Below are 19,297 nucleotides of genomic sequence, written 5' to 3'. Positions count from 1 at the left end.
CAGAAGTGTACAGGTTTGATTGCACCCCGTTCACACACATTTTACAGCTCAAGTTTGCGAGTTATTCAAGGAAGGAAAATCGCATTCCCATGCGACGTGACAGATATTACATATAATAAAACAGGCTAGTTTTAAGGGAAAGAGTAAATTAGGTGATGACGAGACTGGTGGGTAGGGGTCGAAATGCCAGAATTGTCATTAAAGTAGCCAGGGATTATAAATTACAAAATAGACAAGCGAATATACCCCAGATCAGGTGCCATTTAATTGGATCAGGATTTGAGATGAATACGGTCAGTGACTGTGGGTTATACCAATCAAACGTATACGGTTAAAAAACGAACACATCTTGAAATAGCATTCTGCCATTCCTTTGAGCTGGGAGGTTTTTTGTTGCAAATACGTGTCGATTGGGTTTTTGTTGAAACTAGATCTGTTTAAACGACGGACCATGGGTCGATCAAGCAATCGGAATTTTAAGAGTTATGTATTACATTCAACAAAACTTCGATGTCTACAGTCATTTTTCACGTTGTTTGATGGCTGTGTGGGCATGTGAGACTTTGGAGAAAGCACACTTCACAAATAAGTGTGCAGACATCCGCTATTCCCAATCGAGGGACTGCAAAGTTTCAACACCTCATGTTTAAAACTACGATTCTAATTTTACTAATAAATAACATCGGATCTGTTACATTTCGTTTATCTCATCCCTTGCACATATTGGCATTTAGATCGTTCCTTTAGTGACACATTTGCAAACCCAGTTGTTTTATTTTCGTTTAGCACGATATTTGTCTCAGTAACCTATTAACAATTAATTTCATGCATCGTTCTAACTTCTTGCTGTCATCCAATAACGATTCGAGTACCGTTGTGCGAAATGCACAGGGATCTTTCAATTGTACTCATTTCTTATAATCGCGTACCTATCTCAAAAACATTGGAAAAATATCCATTGAATAATGCTAAGAATAATCAAAATTATTAACTAATTACCAGTTAATACATGATACAATATCGATATGTTAAATTAATGCATGAATGTGATACATGGCATTTAAGGAATTAACATGCAAGAAGTAACATACAAAATAGCAATTTTATGGAATTGAAGAATTTAACTTATAACCAAGCATGAGTAAATATCGTAAACAATCAAAAGAGGCACTTCCTTCAAAATAATTATTGACAGACTTAGCACACATCAGATCTTTTAAGATACATGATTAACCTTCTCTGTTATTGAACTGCTTTCTTTATAACAAAAGGGAAATAATTATCGCTATTGATAGTTAAGAGTGGCATATCAACAACGTAACTAATGCGTTCTAATGATGCTCTCACCTGGCCTTCAAGATTGCATTGTGTACTGTTTCTAGAGCCAATCTAACACTCTTTATTTCTAACTGCTTTCCCTCACTCGGCATGATAGGAAAATGTAGACTGCAAACTCCACCAGATTGTCATGACAGGTATACCTCTGTTTGGAAGGGGTGGGGATTATTGGAATTGTTTTATATTCAACAAATAAGGAGGTTTGGAGCTAGGAAATTAAGCTTTATCCATGATCAGAAACCCAATGTCAACAGCAAACTCTCTGGGGCTACACTCAGCACAACTAGGTGGAGAATAAATCTCCCTCTCCTTTGCCTTAAGAATCTCTGAAGAGCACTTCCTATTCCACCAGGATGGCATTGTTTTCATTTCCCACTCTAATCATCCTTGGTTCTCTCAAGTTGAATTGTCAATTAGTGTTAAATTAGGGATTGTTTTGTGTCAAGAGGCCCATGCTCTTCTGGACTGGATTAAAGACCTTTACAACTAGGAAGCAGAAAAGATATGTATCCTAACATTTGAATTGGATTGAAAGGGGTCCCATTAGGGAAAGGTTAGTGTCTATCCCCTGCACTATCTAGTTTCCTACACAGGGTTAAAAAAAACAACTTAATAGTGCAGTTGTATGAGGATCTGACGAGTTTTTGTAAATGACTCTGCAAATTACAAAACCAAATAGTCTGAAACCTTTGTAGTGGGATAAACTAAGAATATTACACTGTATAAAGGGGGAAGTGATGGCAGACTGATATTGTCACTGGACTAGTAATCCAAAGCACTGCTCTGAGGACCCAGGTTTAAATCTCGTCACTGCAGGTGGTGAAATTTGAATTCACTAAAAATCTGTAATTTAAAGTCTAATGATGACCATGAAATTATTGTCGATTGTTATAAAAACCCATATGGATCACTAATGTCCTTTAGAGAAGGAAATCTATCACCCTTACTCAGTCTGACCTACATGTGACTCCAGATCCACAGTTATGTGGTTTATTCATAACTGCTCACTCAAGGGGCAATTAGGGATGACAATAAATGCTGGCTCAGCCAGTTACATGAAGACATTAAAAAAATGTTCATCATTGTTTATTCAGACCATGCAAAATCCTGGAGTTGAGGAGGAACTTCTTCACTCAAAGGGTGTGAATCTCTGGAATTCTCTGCCTGTTGAAGTGGTGGAGGCTGCCTCGCTAAATATTTTTAAGACGCGGGTTGATAGGTTTTTGATAAGCGAGGGGATTAAGGGTTATGGGGAGAGGGTGGGAATGTGGAACTGAGCCACGACAGATCAGCCATGATCTTATTGAATGGCGGGGCAGGCTCGAAGGGCTAGATGGCCTACTCCTGCTCCTATTTCTTATGTTCTTATGTTCTTTCCCAAAAGATCAATCAAGTGAACATCAAGTTTAATGTTCAAGGAATTGATGCAGACAAAGCATTAAGAATATCAATATTTTACAAAAGAAGGTACATCAATGGTTTGCTTAAATTATATTTAAATATTGTAGAGCTAAGCTTTAAATTCTGAACCTGGGCTTAAACTAACTCCAGCTTTTGGCAATGTGAGAATCTCTGGAGGACGTAGTTTGAATTGCTGGTAGTGAAATTCTATGCATACATGGAGAAATGAATGTTTAAACCCGTTCTGCAGCAATAATTACCACTGGATTCAAGAAGCTGGCCAACTACTGGATTCAATAATCTCACATATCACATTGCATCATTGTCCAAATGGTTTACCCAAGCATTAGAAATACATTTTTTCATGGTCTATTACTGAACACACAGCAAATTCGAATCCTGGTTGCCATTTATGTGGATGCAAAACAATCAATGAGTTTGCAAAGAATTATATCGTCCAAAATTATTAATTTATTAATACAATTAATAATTATTAATTTATTAATAATTTATTAATAATTAATTATTTGAGCACTTAGAACTGTAAATGTATTTGTTTCCATTCTGCCATCAGAATGTTTCTAATATAAGGAAAAACAAATATTAATATTATACTGCAAAATAAAATGGAGCAAATAACTCAACTGACAGCAGAACAATTGAGAAATAGTGACCACAACATCACTACACTCAGGGTGAAAACAAAAAAGGATAATTAAGAGTGAGAAATAAGGGTACTGGACCTTTGGAGAAAGAATCAATGAGGCAAGGGTGAGGTCCAAATTAACTGAACAGGTGGATTGGTAAATACAACAACTGTCATCAGTAAAGTTCTTCAAATATAAAAAGTTTTTATTTATTACTCTCACAAATAGGCTTACGTTAACATTGCAATGAAGTTACTGTGAGAATCCCCTAGTTGCCACGCCCCAGCGCCTATTCAGATACACTGAGGGAGAATTTATCATGGCCAATGCACCTAACTAGCACTTCCTTCAGACAGTGGGAGGAAACAGGAGCACCTGGAGAAAACTGACACATACATGGGGGAGAATGCACAGACAGTGACCGAAGCTGGGAATCAAACCAAAGTCCCTGACGCTGTGAGGCAATAGTGCTAACCATTGTGCCACTGTGCCATCTGTAGGTGATATAAAATGATATGGAAAATTAATGGAAAAAGTACTTAGGGGTAGGATGTATGAGCATCTGGAGCGTTGCGGTCTGATTAGGGATATGCAACATGGCTTTGTTAGAGGGAGGCCTTGCCTTACGAATCTGATGGAATTCTTTGAGGAGGTGACAAAAACGGTTGACGATGGGAGAGCCGTTGATGTCATCTATATGGATTTCAGTAAGGCGTTTGACAAAGTCCCTCATGGTAGGCTGGTAGAAAAGGTTATGGCGCATGGGATACGAGGTCAGGTAGCTAGGTGGATAGAGAACTGGCTGGGTAATAGGAGACAGAGGGTAGTAGTGGAGGGGACTTTGTCCGGCTGGAGGCCAGTGACCAGTGGTGTGCCGCAGGGCTCAGTACTGGGACCTCTCCTCTTTGTAGTATACATAAATGACTTGGAAGAGAGCGTAGGTGGTGTGATCAGCAAGTTTGCTGATGACACCAAGATGGCAGGGTTGGCGGGTACCGAAGTGGATTGTGAGGTGATACAACAGGATATAGATAGGTTGGTGCAGTGGGCAGATAGGTGGCAGATGGAATTTAATCCTGACAAATGCGAGGTGATGCATTTTGGAAGGAATAATGTAGAGAGGAGCTATGTGATTAAAGGTAGACAAATTAGGAGTATAGAAACACAGAGGGATCTGGGAGTGCAGGTTCACAAATCCATGAAGGTTGCAACACAAGTGGAGAATGTTGTCAGGAAGGCTTATGGAATGCTAGCCTTTATAGGAAGGGGGATAGAGTTTAAAAGCTGCCGTCTAATGCTTCAGTTGTATAGAACGTTGGTTAGACCGCATTTGGAGTACTGCGTCCAGTTCTGGTCACTTTACTACCGGAAGGACGTGGAGGCTCTGGAAAGGGTGCAGAGGAGGTTTACCAGGATGTTGCCTGGCATGGAGGGGCTGGGGTACGAGGAAAGGTTGGAGAAACTGGGGCTGTTCTCCTTGGAAAGACGGAGATTGAGGGGGGACATGATAGAGGTATAAGATACTGAAGGGAATAGACAGGGTCAATAGTGAGAGACTGCTCCCTAGATTGGTAACAAATACAAGAGGACATGATTTAAGGGTGAGGGGGGAGAGATATAATTTGGATATGAGAGGAAGGTTCTTTACGCAGAGAGTTGTGGGGGTATGGAACGCGCTACCGAGTAGGGTGGTGGAGGCGGGAACGTTGGACTCGTTTAAGGTTCAGTTAGATAGGCACATGAGTGAAACGAGGATGGAGGGTTATGGTAGGGGTATTAAATAAGGGTTAGAACCTCGGGAGAGACCGGAAAGGCAGGCTTGTGATTAACGTTTTTGTCTTTTATTCCGCAGGTGGAGGTCCACCTCGTTGTCAAACGAGGGGCATGCACACGGTGGGTCGTGCGTGGGCTGCTCTTGGAGGTTCCAGGAGTGGCCTAGTACTTCGTGTCGGTGTGCGTGCTTGATCCTGGACCGGTAGAAGGGCGCCGCAACAGCTCGGTGACTAGCACTGCTAGCTGTGCAGATACATGGATTTGGGCCTGTGTCTGTGGGAGTTTGTGCATTCTCCCTGCGGATGCGTGGGTTTCCTCCGGGCGCTCCGGTTTCCTCCCACACCCCAAAGATGTGCTCTTAGGCTGATTGGTTTTACCAAATTGACACTATTCTCCCCTGAATCTGGCTAAGTCAGGGGTTCTATTCGTAGACACGCAGGGTAGAATAGGTGTAGGGTGATGCGGCGGCGCGGGCTTGTTGGGCCGAAGGGCCTGTTTCCCGTGCTGGGTTGTTCTTTGTTCTTTGTTCTTTGTTGATAAGAGTATGGCATATATTGACAAGGTGAAATAGGGCATATCAAATTATAGTATATTAAAGTTAAACAATGAAATTACAAATTAACAGCTAAAATGAGGCATAAAACTAATGTCCATATTATCAAAGGAAATTGTGAAGACTATAAAGGACCAATTGGTAAAATTAAAGGAAATAATAAGGATATTTTATAGTTTAAATAAAAGATTGATTCCAAAGGAGGCAGGATTTAGGGATGAACAGAAAATGTAATTGTGGAGGATGAAAATATTACATAAATGTGTGAAAATGCGAAGTAAATGTGAGTGAGTTTTGCAAATGATAACTGTTAGTGTATTATAGAATGAAGTGGAACACCACTGTGGGAAAGGAAATAAAAGTGTGAGCAGAACTCAAAATGGTTACAGCACTGGTCCCTAATGTTATGGATAGTGCTTTCAAGGAGGTCTGAAAGAGTATAGCTGGATTCTGACCACAATTTTTCAATCATCCTTAGCTATGTAAATTATGAAGGGTAATTATAGAATTTTGGTATGCCATTTATGGGCAAACTCTTTGAATCTAAAATGCGATACCGAAAGACATCTGGAGAATTATGGGTTATCAAGGACAGCCAGCAGAAAAGTCATATTTAACAAATTTATTTTATTTAACTGACTGCACAGACAGAGGAAATGTGGCACAGTTTAGATGTATTTTCTGAAAAGAATTGATAGCGTGTCTCAAAGGAATCTTATCAGAAAAATTCAGGTGAATGATATAAAAGATGAATAGCCTAGATAGAAATGTTGTTGATGGACAGGAGACAAGGAGTTAGGATAAATAGATATTGCTTGTATTCAAAAAAGACTGGAAGATGTGTACCCCAAAGATTCTGTGCTCTGTCCAATTTCATCTTGTTTCATTTAGATCATTTGGATATAAGCGTGGGCAGCATTCTTTGCTGATGACACCAAAGTAGAGGTTTGAGGGGCAGGTGGGACACAGTGGGAAGGGCTGATATAAGCTTCAAAAAGGAATAGGCAGGTTAGCAGAATGGGCAGAGAGGTGACAATTGCAAATAATTGTGGAGGAGTGTCCAATTATTTATTCTGGGATGGACAAAAGGGGATGGAAGTATGCATATGAAGGAGACACTGAAGATAAAGATATAATGCAATAAAACAATAACAAAAGACCAATGTATTTTATAAGTAAGGAAAGCGCACAAGAATAAAGAAGTAATTGCAAGTTTATGGTTAGAGCAAGATAGAGTGCTTTGTGTAGTTTTGAGCACTCCATTATTGAAAGGAGATGAAAGATTATTGAGACAGTATGACATAGATTGCTTTGAATGGTACTGGCAGTGGGAAACTGTAGTTCTGAGGGGTGCCTATTTCCAACAGTACACAGAAAGCTACAAAGAAATGTATTACATTTTTAAAATTCGCAAAGGTTTGAATACAGTGATTAGGGAAATCCCTCCCTCTGGTTGAAAATTCAGTGTTGAGGAGTCATCAGTATGGAATTGTCACCAAAATAACAAGGAGAGAGGTGAAAAGAAATTTCTTTACTCAGAGGACAGATTTTTCTGCCATAGGGTGTGTTGAGGCTTTCACAGGATAAGTAGATAAATATTTAAAGCAGAGGAAGATACAGAACTGTGGAGTTATAGCTAAAGGATTAGTATTGAATTACTCAAGTAAAGAGCTGTCAAAGATACAATGAGCCAAATGGACTCCTTCTGTGCTGTAAATTTCTGTGTCTCCACGAATATAAAAATCAAAAAAACAACAATTCCATCTGGACTGTTCCTCTCATTGGGATGATGTGCAGGGCCAGATAAATGGTTTTAATTTCTGCCTTGCTTTAGTGTCAAGGCCATTCCCCATCCAATCAAGAGTTCTCTTTAATTCTTCAACCAAGACTGGTAGCTATACTTAGTGGCAGTGAGTTGCATACAATAGTTATTCTGGTGAAAGACCTAAATTATATTTAGTTCAGGATCTTATTTCACTTCTGTTTTTTTTTATAAAGAATATCTCCAAACAGGTGCACTATCTCCTTGTATGATATCAATCAATGGATCATGTCTCTCTTTAACCTTTTTCACAAACTAAATTCTAGTGTGGAATTCAGAATAGTGCTGCTGAAAAGAAGCTTGTGAAAAATCATATGAGTCATACATGTTAGCAGGATAATTGCTATGGCTATAATAGCATATGGAAAAATAAGCTAGTTATCACATGAGCAATACAATTTCATACATCTGCCAGTTTTCATGACTTATTTAATCCAAAGATGCATGGCACAGAAGGTGCCAATTGCAATTATCACTTTCAAGTTCCAATTTATATTCGCATGGCCTTTCTCAGCTCTCCTGAAACTCTGATTTCATTCTTGAAGCTCTCATCTCATTCTTGAAGCGCTGATTTCATATCTTCTGTTCCACACCCTATGCCTGAACCTTTCTTGCATTTTTCACCAGCCATCAGAAAGTGAGGAAATCAGAACACAGCCGTAAAAATTGTAATGCAGCAACTCTGGCTCGGGATGTGAGGTGGACATGATGTGGAAATGCTGGCGTTGGACTGGGGTAAACACAGTAAGGAGTCTGACAACACCAGGTTTAAGTCCAACCCATTTATTTGATAGTAAACTCACAAGCTTTGGATGTTTCCCCTTCGTCAGGTGAATGGAGAGTTCTGGCCTCAGACAATGTTGTCTGTGCTGTTAAATGCTCTGTCTGAGGCCAGAACTCTCCATTCACCTGACGAAGGGGGAAACCTCAAAAGCTTGTGAGTTTACTATCAAATAAATCGGTTGGACTTAAACCTGGTGTTGTCAGACTCCTTACTAAGGCTGTGAGACCATCACTTTCATTTCCACTTTATTCTACCCTCCCCACCTTCTTTTCTTATTACCATTTCCAGACACTGCACTCCTCCCTCTATCCTTGGCATATATGTTTTCAGCTGCCAAGGCCCTGGATTTACCTTCTTAAACATCTCCATCTTTAAGTTGCTCCTAATGCCTACCACTTTGACCATGCTTAAGGTCATCTATTCTCTATCTTCAGTTATGTTTCAGTGTCAAGTTCTGTTTGATAGTGCTCCTATGAAACACCTTGCGACATTCTGCTATGTTAAAGGTGCTATTGACATGCAAATTGTTGTATAAATTTCCTTTGTTGTTGTTTTAATAAATGCTGAAAACCTCAATCCTTGTCCGTGACTGGGATTTTCCAGTGCCGCTGATTTTGGCTGGTTCTTCTGTGGGGGAGGGGGTGAGGACACAGACTCAGGGATGATTCTCCCATACCAAGGCGCCAAAAAAACGTACACGTCGGGATGGGAGAATCATGTATCAGACATTTCGCGGGATTCGCACATGTATTCCCAATGCATGTGCATCTCCCAGAGCCAGAGAACAGGCGCAGTTGGGATCGCACTAGAAACCGGCAGGAAGAGAGATAAATGATTTTAATCTGTTTTAAATGTATTTTAAGTGCCATTATTGGACTCAGCATGGAACTTGCCAGGCCCGATAGCATCCTCCACCCCACCAGAAGTACTTCACTCCCGTGAGGTTTAGAATAGTTCTCCATATTCAGGCAACTAGTGGGAGATCCTGCCGGAGTGAGGGGAGGACTATCGTGGCCCCCCCCAGGGGGTTGGGTGGCCATAGGTGGTGCCCCCGGGCATAGGCATCCTGGCAGTGCCAGCCTGTGCTTCCTGGCACTGTCCAAGGGGCAAAGAGCCCATGCCCAGGGGGCACCTTGGCACTGCCCACCAGGCATCGGACAATGCCAAGTGGTGGGGCCTATTTGTAGGCAGGCCTATTGTAGGGGGCAATCAGTGAGGGGGTGGGGGTCCCTGTTGCCATTCTGTGTGGGGATCGATCTGGGCTGGAGGAAGGCCAGCAATCGGGGTGGGTGCTCTGCTGGGGGTATCTGCTTCCTATCAGGGGTCTGCCTCTGGGGCAGAGGGGGTTGGTCTGCTGAGAGATTCAGCTGGGGGTGGGGGGAGGGGAGGAGGAGGGATCACTGCTGGATGGGGGTGGACTGGACATTGGGGCGCACCTGGATGGGGAGATGGTCGGGGCTGGCCTGGGAATTGTCGTGGGGGCTGCGATCGGGCCATGGGGTGGGGGGGGTGGGGCGGTGGAGCGGGGGGCGATGCTGGAGGGGTAGCACTGTAGGATTCCTGAGCTGGCCAATGGGGAGACTGACAGATCGGGGCCACTGCGCATGTGCAAAGCCTTCAGCCTCTGGTGTGAATAGGCTCTGTCCCCTGAGCTTTTAATGATATTCATAATTGTGACCTCTGCATTGCACAGAGTGGGGAGATTTAAGTCTGAAGTTGCACTGAGAAAACAGTCATGATGTAGACCAGTTTTCTCGCCAATTCAGCCCTTTTGGGAGAATCACCCCGAGATTGGAGAATTCCACCCAAAGTCATTAATCTATTTATCTTAAAATGTTTCATGTTTCTCTTAAAACAGTGAACAAAGGTAACGAAAATGCACTAAACATTAGTACATTACCGAAACACACATGACATTTTTATTGCTCAGACATTATATGTACGAAGTTATGAAATGAGCAAGTAAGTGATGAAATGTGCATAAATCTCAATCTAGCGTAATAATATGGTGTTGTCCAAAAATATTTTAATATTAGAGAAAATTGCATCTTACCATTTTATTCAAGTCAGAAAGGCACTTTTTAACCAAAGAAATACAATGAATAAGACCTTGCAATTTGGCCCTCTTATGAAATGAGAAAGTCTGCGATTCCAAGCATGTTCACCCAGTGGGCTCACATAATGCACTACTTTAAGGATGGGATGGAAATTGGGGTTATTTGGAGGTAAGTCCAGGGATAAATAAGGATTATCTAGAAAACGGTCCAGAGATAAATAAGGGTTAGCTAAAGTTAAGTCACAAGGTTATTTGCAGCTAATTTGTTTATTAACTAACAAGAGCTCTAGGGGCAGAATTTTCCCACGACTTGGGAGGTGGGTTTAAGGGTGAGTGGGATGTGAAAGTCCCAGAAATTGATATTGGGTTGTGATTCCAATTTGATCCCAAATGTCATCTGGGTTTCCTAGGTTAGCATTGAAGGCAAGCAGGGAACCCCTTGGATTTGAACATAAGAACATAAGAAATAGGAGCAGGAGTAGGCCATCTAGCCCTTCGAGCCTGCCCCGCCATTCAATAAGATCATGGCTGATCTGTCGTGGCTCAGTTCCACATTCCCGCCCTCTCCCCATAACCTTTAATCCCCTCTCTTTTCCAAAACCCATCAACCCGCGTCTTAAAAATATTTAGCAAGGTAGCCTCCACCACATCTGCTCGCTAAGTAACTAAGAAGTTTCTCAACTTGTGAAGAGGGGTTATTTTTGAGTTGCTTTAGCTCACAATCCTGGATTTCCCAGCCAGGGAAATTGTTTCTGGACCTGTCAGTAACTTGCCAGAGCTCACCAAGGCAAATACCAAGTAAGAAGAACTTCCTTAGTGAAACTGACAAACTGAATCAGTTACACTGAAGACCCTCAGCCTTGGCCAACGAGAGGCTATTATTTAAAGCATGTTTTGCTTCAGGGAGAGCTTTTACAATTTGACAACTTCTTGGCACTTTGCATCTTGAACTCTTCATTCACCATCAGCTGCCCTTTCAGGCTGCCAGCTTTCTTCAGTACAACGTAAGAGCAACTTATACAGCTTCACCTTCCGCCTGTGATGATGGTCAAGAGCAAAAGCCACATTACTGTCAACACCAGCACTAGCTGCCTTCTTCATGGCTCCAGGTTTCTCCACAGGGCAGATAGGATGGGCACCAAGATCCAGCTGGAAGGAGTTGAGACCCCAACACGGGGCCGACAAGCAGAGGATCGGTTCTCTCAACCTGAGAACCAGTGGTGGCTTAGGCTGTCATGGTAGATCACTGCCGATATCTGCAGCCTCCTGGAGCAAGACCTACACCCCAGTGGAACAGCTGGTTACATATTGGCAATGGTCAATAAGGTGCCTGGCACTGGAGGGCAACACACCTATCCCTAGGCCTCTTTCCAAGTTGTGCGCTCTCTTCTGTAAGGAGACAAATGCAGGGACATTTGAATGATTGTAATGGCTTGTTTGCAAAGGGGAGAAGGATAATATTTGTGGACGGTGATTGTGCAACATAAGAGTGAGGTGTCAATAAGTTGAGGGTGAGTGTTGGCTGCTCAGATGGCTATGTGAGATGCCTGCAGAGGGAGGAATGAGTGGAGTTGCACAGTGTGTTGACCTGAGCTGTGCTATATAGAAGAATGCTGGGCAAATCAGAGTGTGAGGGTTGGCTCCTACAAGTGTTCTGTTACTCACTTGCCTTGCACTCCCAAGGTACTGGATGCTCTTGCTGCACTCCCTCAAGATTCGAGGGAGCAAACTCCGGCTGCTGACTTCCTCAGCCACTTCCATCCATGTCTCCTCCTGTCCTTAGTAAAAACTCACTTCCCTGCAGCCACTCCGGTTCTGTTGGGGTAACTCCAGGTAAGAGTGAGAGCTCTGAGGAGCACCTTTCCCTGGTCTCCTCTCCATGCCTGTAGGTCGCTGCAATCTGAAAAATCCAAGTGATGCTGAGCTTTCCTTAACCATGCTGTGGTTCCTTTAATTAGAAATCCTCCCCCTGGCAGAACATGTGCATCATCTTCCTTGCCTTTCTGAATCAGTTGGAGAGCCCAGAGGTGGGCTGACAGCTGTTTTTCTCTGGCAAAGAACAACTGGCATGTGCACCATTCAGAGATTTAGGCTTGATATCCAAAGAAAGGTCCTACCATTGTTGTAGAGACACAGGTGAGAAGATTCTGAGGATTCTGTATGCCAATTACAGTAAGAAGTCTCACAACACCAGGTTAAAGTTCAATAGGTTTATTTGGTAGCAAAAACCACTCGCCTTTGGAGCACTGCTCCTTCGTCAGGTAAGACTTTAACCTGGTGTTGTGAGACTTCTTAATGTGTTTACCCCAGTCCAATGCCGACATCTCCACATCATGACTATGCCAATTACCACCAGCAGGTGGCATATGAGCGATGGGGGAAAAAAAAATTTGTGCATTCTCATTTTGGTTTGCAGTCAATAATCAGTTCAGTTTGCCTCTCTCCTAGTCCAGTGACACAGAGGCTGTTGCACCTCTCTGTCACAACTTAGATCAGGTAATATTAAAACCCACTCATTCAGATCTCCTTTGTCTTAATTCTCAGAAATACCAAAGGGTGGAAAATTAATTGAATTGATTTGATTTATTATTGTCACATGAACTGGGAAATGTACTATATAGACAAAACATATCGTTCATAGAGTACATAGAGGAGAAGGAAAGTACAGGGTGCAGAATATAATGTTGCATTAACCGAGAAGGTGAAGAGAAAGGTCAGCCTGACATGTGATAAGGCCACTCAAAGATCTGATGGCAACAGGGAGAAAGCTGTTCTTGAAATGGTATGTGGATTTTTGTGTTTTGTGTGTAAGATGGGCATAAAGCAAGACAGTTTAGCAGTGGGATGCCCTGTGTCCAATCTGCACAGATTTCATTCCTACTGCTAAATTTGAGTGTGTGCTATTTCATAGTGACCCTAGACAGACATCTAAAACAAGTATTAGCTCCCTTAGTTATAATTTAGGGGACTGAGTCTTGCTGAAGAAACCCATTAATTAACCAGTCAGTGATAAGTGGGACAGGGTTGGGCCTGCCCTGCTTTGGATTATCCAGCAGCCCCCACAGCCACCAACTCCACATCTGTCACAAAAAATGTTGTTTGAAAAGGAAAATCCTGTGGCGATTCTCCCCACAAAGCTCTTCAATCCTTTCCTTCTGGAATTTACCTGAGGGCCATTGCGTACGGTGGAGGCAGCCTGACATTGATGTCTTGCTTGGATTTGATGCCTGTGAAGGCACAATCGGAGACAACAAATTGAGGCAAGTCTGTTGATGAGGCCCAAGAACCGGTTTGCACCAGTCCCCAGGCCTCTACATGCTTGTCGTGCAGCGTCAGGTCTCAGCTCAATTAATTTTTTGGCCTAGCATTCTATTTTTAGCAGACAGCTTTCAAACTATTGTGGCGCATATCGTTATCTTACATCATTTAATTTCCAGTCAACCAAAATGTTAGGATTCCCTCAATATCAACAAAACAAAGGAGATAGTCGTCGACTTCAGGAAGCGTAGTGGAGAAAATGTCCCTTTCTACATTAATGGTGATGAAGTAGAAATGGTCAAAGAGCTTCAAGTTTTTAAGTGTCCAGATCACCAACAGCCTATCCTGGTCTGCCCATGCTGACACTATAGTTAAGAAAGCCGCCAACTTTTACAAATGCACCATAGAAAGCATTCGTTCTGGTTGTATCACAACTTGTTATTGCTCCTGCTCTGCCTAAGACAGCAAGGAACTACAAAAGGACATGAATGTAGCCCAATCCACACAAACCAGCCTTCCATTCATTGACTCTGTCTGCACTTCCTGCTGCCTTGGCAAAGTAGCCAGCATAATTAAGGACCCCATGCACCCTGGACATTTTCTGTTCCATGTTCTTCCTTTGGGAAAAAGATACAGAAGTCTGAGGTTATGTACCAACCGACTCAAGAACAACTTCTTCCCTGCCGCTTTTAGACTTTTGAATGGACTTACCTTGCATTAAGTTGATCTTTCTCTGCACCTTAGCTATGACTGTAACACTACATTCTGCACTCTCTTGTTTCCTTCTCTATGAACGGTATGTTTTGTCTGTATATTGCACGTGAAACAATACTTTTCACTGAATGATAATACATGTGACAATAATAAATCAAATCAAAGCAGCCAGCATAATTAAGGACCCCACGCACCCAGGACATTCTCTCTTCCACCTTCTTCTGTTGGGAAAAAGATTCAAAAGTCTGAGGTCACGTATCAATTGACTCAAGAATAGTTTCTTCCCTGCTGCCATCAGACTTTTAAATGAACTTACCTTGCATGAAGTTGATCTTTCTCTACACCCTAGCTATGCTGTATCACTACATTCTGCACTCTCTCCTTCTCTGTGAACGGTATGCTCTGTTTGTGTAGTGCACAAGAAACAATACTTTTCACTGTATGCTAATATATATGACAATAATAAATCAAATCAAATCAAAATCAAATCAACATCTCTACTTTCTCAGAAGACTAAGGAAATTTGGTCTGCTGCTACAACTATCACCAACTTTTACAGATGCACCATTGAAAGCATTGTTTCTGGTTGTATCACAGTTCGGTATGGCTCCTGCTCTGTCCAAGACTGCAAGAAATGAAATGGGTTATGAACAAAGCCCAGTCCACCACTCAAACCAACCTCCCATCCATTGGCTCTGTCTACACTTCCCACTGCCTCGGCAAAGCAGCCAGTATAATTAAGGACCCCACATACCCAGACATACTCTCTTCTATCTTCTTCCACTGGGAAAAAAATACAAAAGTTTGAGGACACGTACCAACTGATTCAAGAACAGCTTCTTCCCTGCTGCCATCAGAATTTTGAAAGAACCTACTTGCATTAAGTTGATCTTTCTTAGCTATGACTCTAACAGCACATTCTACAACCTCTCCTTTCCTTCTTTATGAATGGTATGCTTTGTCTGTATAGTGTGCAAAAAATAATACTTTTCACTGTATACCAATACATGAGACAATAATAAATCAAATTAAAATGCTGGAAACTCTTAGCAGGTCTGACAGCACCTGTGGAAAGAGAACAGAGTTAATACTTTGGGCCAGATGATTCTTTATCAGAGCTGAAGGCAATAGAAAATAGGATGAGATTTGTACTGTTGTGGTGAGAAGGAGGGGAGAATGGGTTCCTGTTTGAGGCCCAGTGGTTGCTGGAGATGGGAAAGATTAACAACGACGTTATAGACAAAAAGACAGAGGGAATGTAAATGGTTGTGATCATGGCTGGGAAAGGTGCTCATGGCAGCCATTAAGAGATCAGAATGTGTAAATGGTTGAACAAAGGTCAGCAGTATGATAACCTGAAACATGTAACAGATAGCTCGAATCAGGTGGGATGAGGGGAGACAGTGGTGGGGGCAACAGATGGAAAGCGAGATTTTTTACAAAGTTGGAAGAAATGAAATGAATTTTTTAAAGTAAATAAATAAACTGATGGAAATGGGATGAAGGTGGAAGTGAGAGTTCATAATCTGAAGTTGATGAACTCAATGTTCAGTCCAAAAGGCTGTAAGATACCCAATTGGAAGATGAGTTGCTGCTCCTCCAGTCTGTGTTGGGGTTCCCTAGAGCATTGCAAAAGGCTAAGGACAGAAATATGGACAGGAGAGCAGGGTGGCGTCAGTCTGGGCCCCTGGAGCTGTGAAGCAGCAGTGCTAACCACTGTGCCACCATACCGTCCAGGAGGAGATAAAGGGGCAGATGTTGCACCTTCTGCGATTGCATAACAAGGTGTGGTGGCAAGGAATGAGGTTTTGGGTGTGATGGAAGAGTGGACCAGGGTGTCCCAGAGAAAACATTCCCTGTAGAGTGCTGACATGGGGAGTGAGGGGAAAACATGTTTGGTGGTGGCATCATGCTGGAGTTGGCAGAAATGATAGGGGATGGTTTTTTGAATGAGGCTAATTGGATGAAAAGTGAGGACAAGTGGAACCCTATCATAGTTCTGGGAGGGAGGGGAGGGGGTGAGAACAGTGGCTTGGGGGATACAGATGAGAGCCCTGTCAACCACTCAGTGGTTGGGAAGCCATGATTAAGGAAGAAGGAAGACATAGCAGCTGCGCCATTTTGGAAAGTGGCATCATTAGAACAGCTGCGGTGGAGGCAAAGGAACTGAAAGAATGGGATGAAGTTCTTACAGAATGTGAGGTCTAAAGAACTGTTGATAGCTGTGGAGTCGGTGGGGTTGTATTGGATATTAGTAGGACAGTCTACCATCAGAAATGGAGACAGAGAGGTCAAGGAAGGGAAGGGAAGTGTCGGAGATGGACCATGTGAAGACGGTAGAGGGGTGGAAATTGGGAACAAAATTGATAAAGTTTTCCAGGTCCAGATGAGAGCATGGAGTAGCATTAAAATAGTTGTCAATGTACTAATGAAAGAGTTGTGGGAGGGGGCCGGAGTAGCACTGGAAAAAGGAATGTTCTACATATCCCATAAGAGACAGGGATAGCTGGGACACAAGCAGGAACCAATAGTTACACCTTTATTTGGAGGAAACGAAACAAGTTCAAGGAGAAATTGTTGAGTGAGAGAACAAGTTCAGCCAGGTGGAGGAAAGTAGTGGTGGATAAGGATTGTTCAGAAATATTTCTGAACCAATATTTCTCTTCAGTGTTCACGCAGGGGGACATGGATATAGCTGAGGAGGACGCTGGGTTGCAGGGGAGTAGAATTGACAGTGTTACAGTTGATAAGGAGGATGTGCTGGATATTCTGGAGGGTCTGAAAATAGATAAGTCCCCTGGTCCGGATGGGATTTACCCCAGGATTCTCTGGGAGGCAAGAGAAGTGATTGCAGAGCCTCTGGCTCTGATCTTCAGGTCGTCGTTGGCCTCTGGTATAGTACCGGAAGATTGGAGGTTAGCGAATGTTGTCCCATTGTTTAAGAAGGGGAACAGAGACTTCCCCGGGAATTATAGACCGGTGAGTCTCACTTCTGTTGTGGGCAAGGTTTTAGAAAAAATTATTAGGGATAGGATTTATAGTTATTTGGAGAGTAATGAATTGATTGGAGATAGTCAGCATGGTTTTGTGGCGGGTAGGTCGTGCCTTACTAACCTTATTGAGTTTTTTGAGAAAGTGACCAAAGAGGTGGATGGGAGTAAGGCAGTGGACGTGGTGTATATGGATTTTAGTAAGGCGTTTGATAAGGTTCACCATGGTAGGCTTCTGCAGAAAATGCAGATGTATGGGATTGGGGGTGATCTTGGGAAATGGATCAGGAATTGGCTAGCGGATAGGAGACAGAGGGTGGTGGTTGATGGTAAATATTCATCATGGAGTTCGGTTACGAGTGGTGTGCCTCAGGGATCTGTTTTGGGGCCACTGCTGTTTGTAATTTTTATTAATGATCTGGATGAGGGTATGGTTGGGTGGATTAGTAAATTTGCTGATGACACCAAAGTCGGAGGTGTGGTAGATAGTGAGGAAGGGTGTCATAGTTTGCAGGAAGACTTAGACAGGTTGCAGAGCTGGGCCGAGAGGTGGCGGATGGAGTTTAATGCGGAGAAGTGTGAGGTAATTCACTTTGGTAGGAATAACAGATGTGTCGAGTATAGGGCTAACGGGAGGACTTTGAATAGTGTGGATGAGCAGAGGGATCTAGGTGTATGTGTACATAGATCCCTGAAAGTTGGGAATCAAGTAGATAAGGTTGTTAAGAAGGCATACGGTGTCTTGGCGTTTATTGGTAGGGGGATTGAATTTAGGAGTCGCAGCGTTATGTTGCAACTGTACACAACTCTGGTGCGGCCGCACTTGGAGTACTGTGTGCAGTTCTGGTCCCCATATTACAGGAAGGATGTGGAGGCTTTGGAGAGGGTGCAGAGGAGGTTTACCAGGATGTTGCCTGGTATGGAGCGGAGGTCCTATGAGGAGAGGCTGAGGGATTTGGGGTTGTTTTCGCTGGAAAGAAGGCGGCTAAGAGGGGATCTTATTGAAACATATAAGATGATTAGAGGTTTAGATAGGGTGGATAGTGATAGCCTTTTTCCTCTGATGGAGAAATCTAGCACGAGGGGGCATGGCTTTAAATTAAGTGGGGGGTAGTTATAGGACGGATGTCAGGGGTAGGTTCTTTACCCAGAGGGTGGTGAGGGATTGGAATGCCCTGCCTGCTGCAGTTGTAAATGCGCCTAGTTTGGGGGCGTTTAAGAGATCCGTGGATAGGTTTATGGACGAAAAGGGATTGGTTTAGGTTAGTGGGTCATTGTTTTGTAACTGGTCAGCGCAACATCGTGGGCCGAAGGGCCTGTTCTGCGCTGTAATGTTCTATGTTCTATGTTCTATAAAGGCCACCATGGTGGGGAATACAGGTGTAGAGGGATTGGAGATCCATAGTAAAGAGGAAGCTATTTGGACCAGGGAACTGGAAGTTGATGATATGATGTAGGGCATCAGAGGAATGGTGGATGTAGGTGGGAAGGGACTGAACAAGAGGAGAGAGGTTGGAGTCAAGATAGGAAGAAATGAGTTCAGTGAGGCAGGAATAGACTGACATGATGGGACTACTGGAACAGCCCTGTTTGTGGATTTTGGGAAGACATCGGAGTAGTCTGAGCAGAGTTTGAGATCTTTGAGGTTGGAAGCTGTGAAGTGAAGATCTCCAAAGGAGATGAGTTCAATGACAGCCCTGGAAACAGTGGCTTCATGGTCAGTTCATGGACCAACAGGAAGTAGGAAGCATCCGAGAGATGGCGTCAGCCTCTGAATTGTTTAGTAGCCTCAATGGGAATGGTGACGCAGTGGTATTGTCACTGAGACCCAGGCTAATGCTTTGGGCCTGGGTTCAAATCCCACCATGGCAGATGGTGAAATTTGAATTTAACAAAAATTTGGAATTACAAGTAAACATCCATCTATTCTCACCTAGTCTGGCCTACAAGTGACTTCAGAC

Source organism: Carcharhinus amblyrhynchos, chromosome 3 (assembly GCF_965287045.1).
Source record: "Carcharhinus amblyrhynchos chromosome 3, sCarAmb.v2.hapA, whole genome shotgun sequence".
Lineage (NCBI taxonomy): Eukaryota > Metazoa > Chordata > Chondrichthyes > Carcharhiniformes > Carcharhinidae > Carcharhinus > Carcharhinus amblyrhynchos.
The sequence above is the reverse complement of the archived record's forward strand: the minus strand, read 5'-3'. Positions refer to the sequence as shown.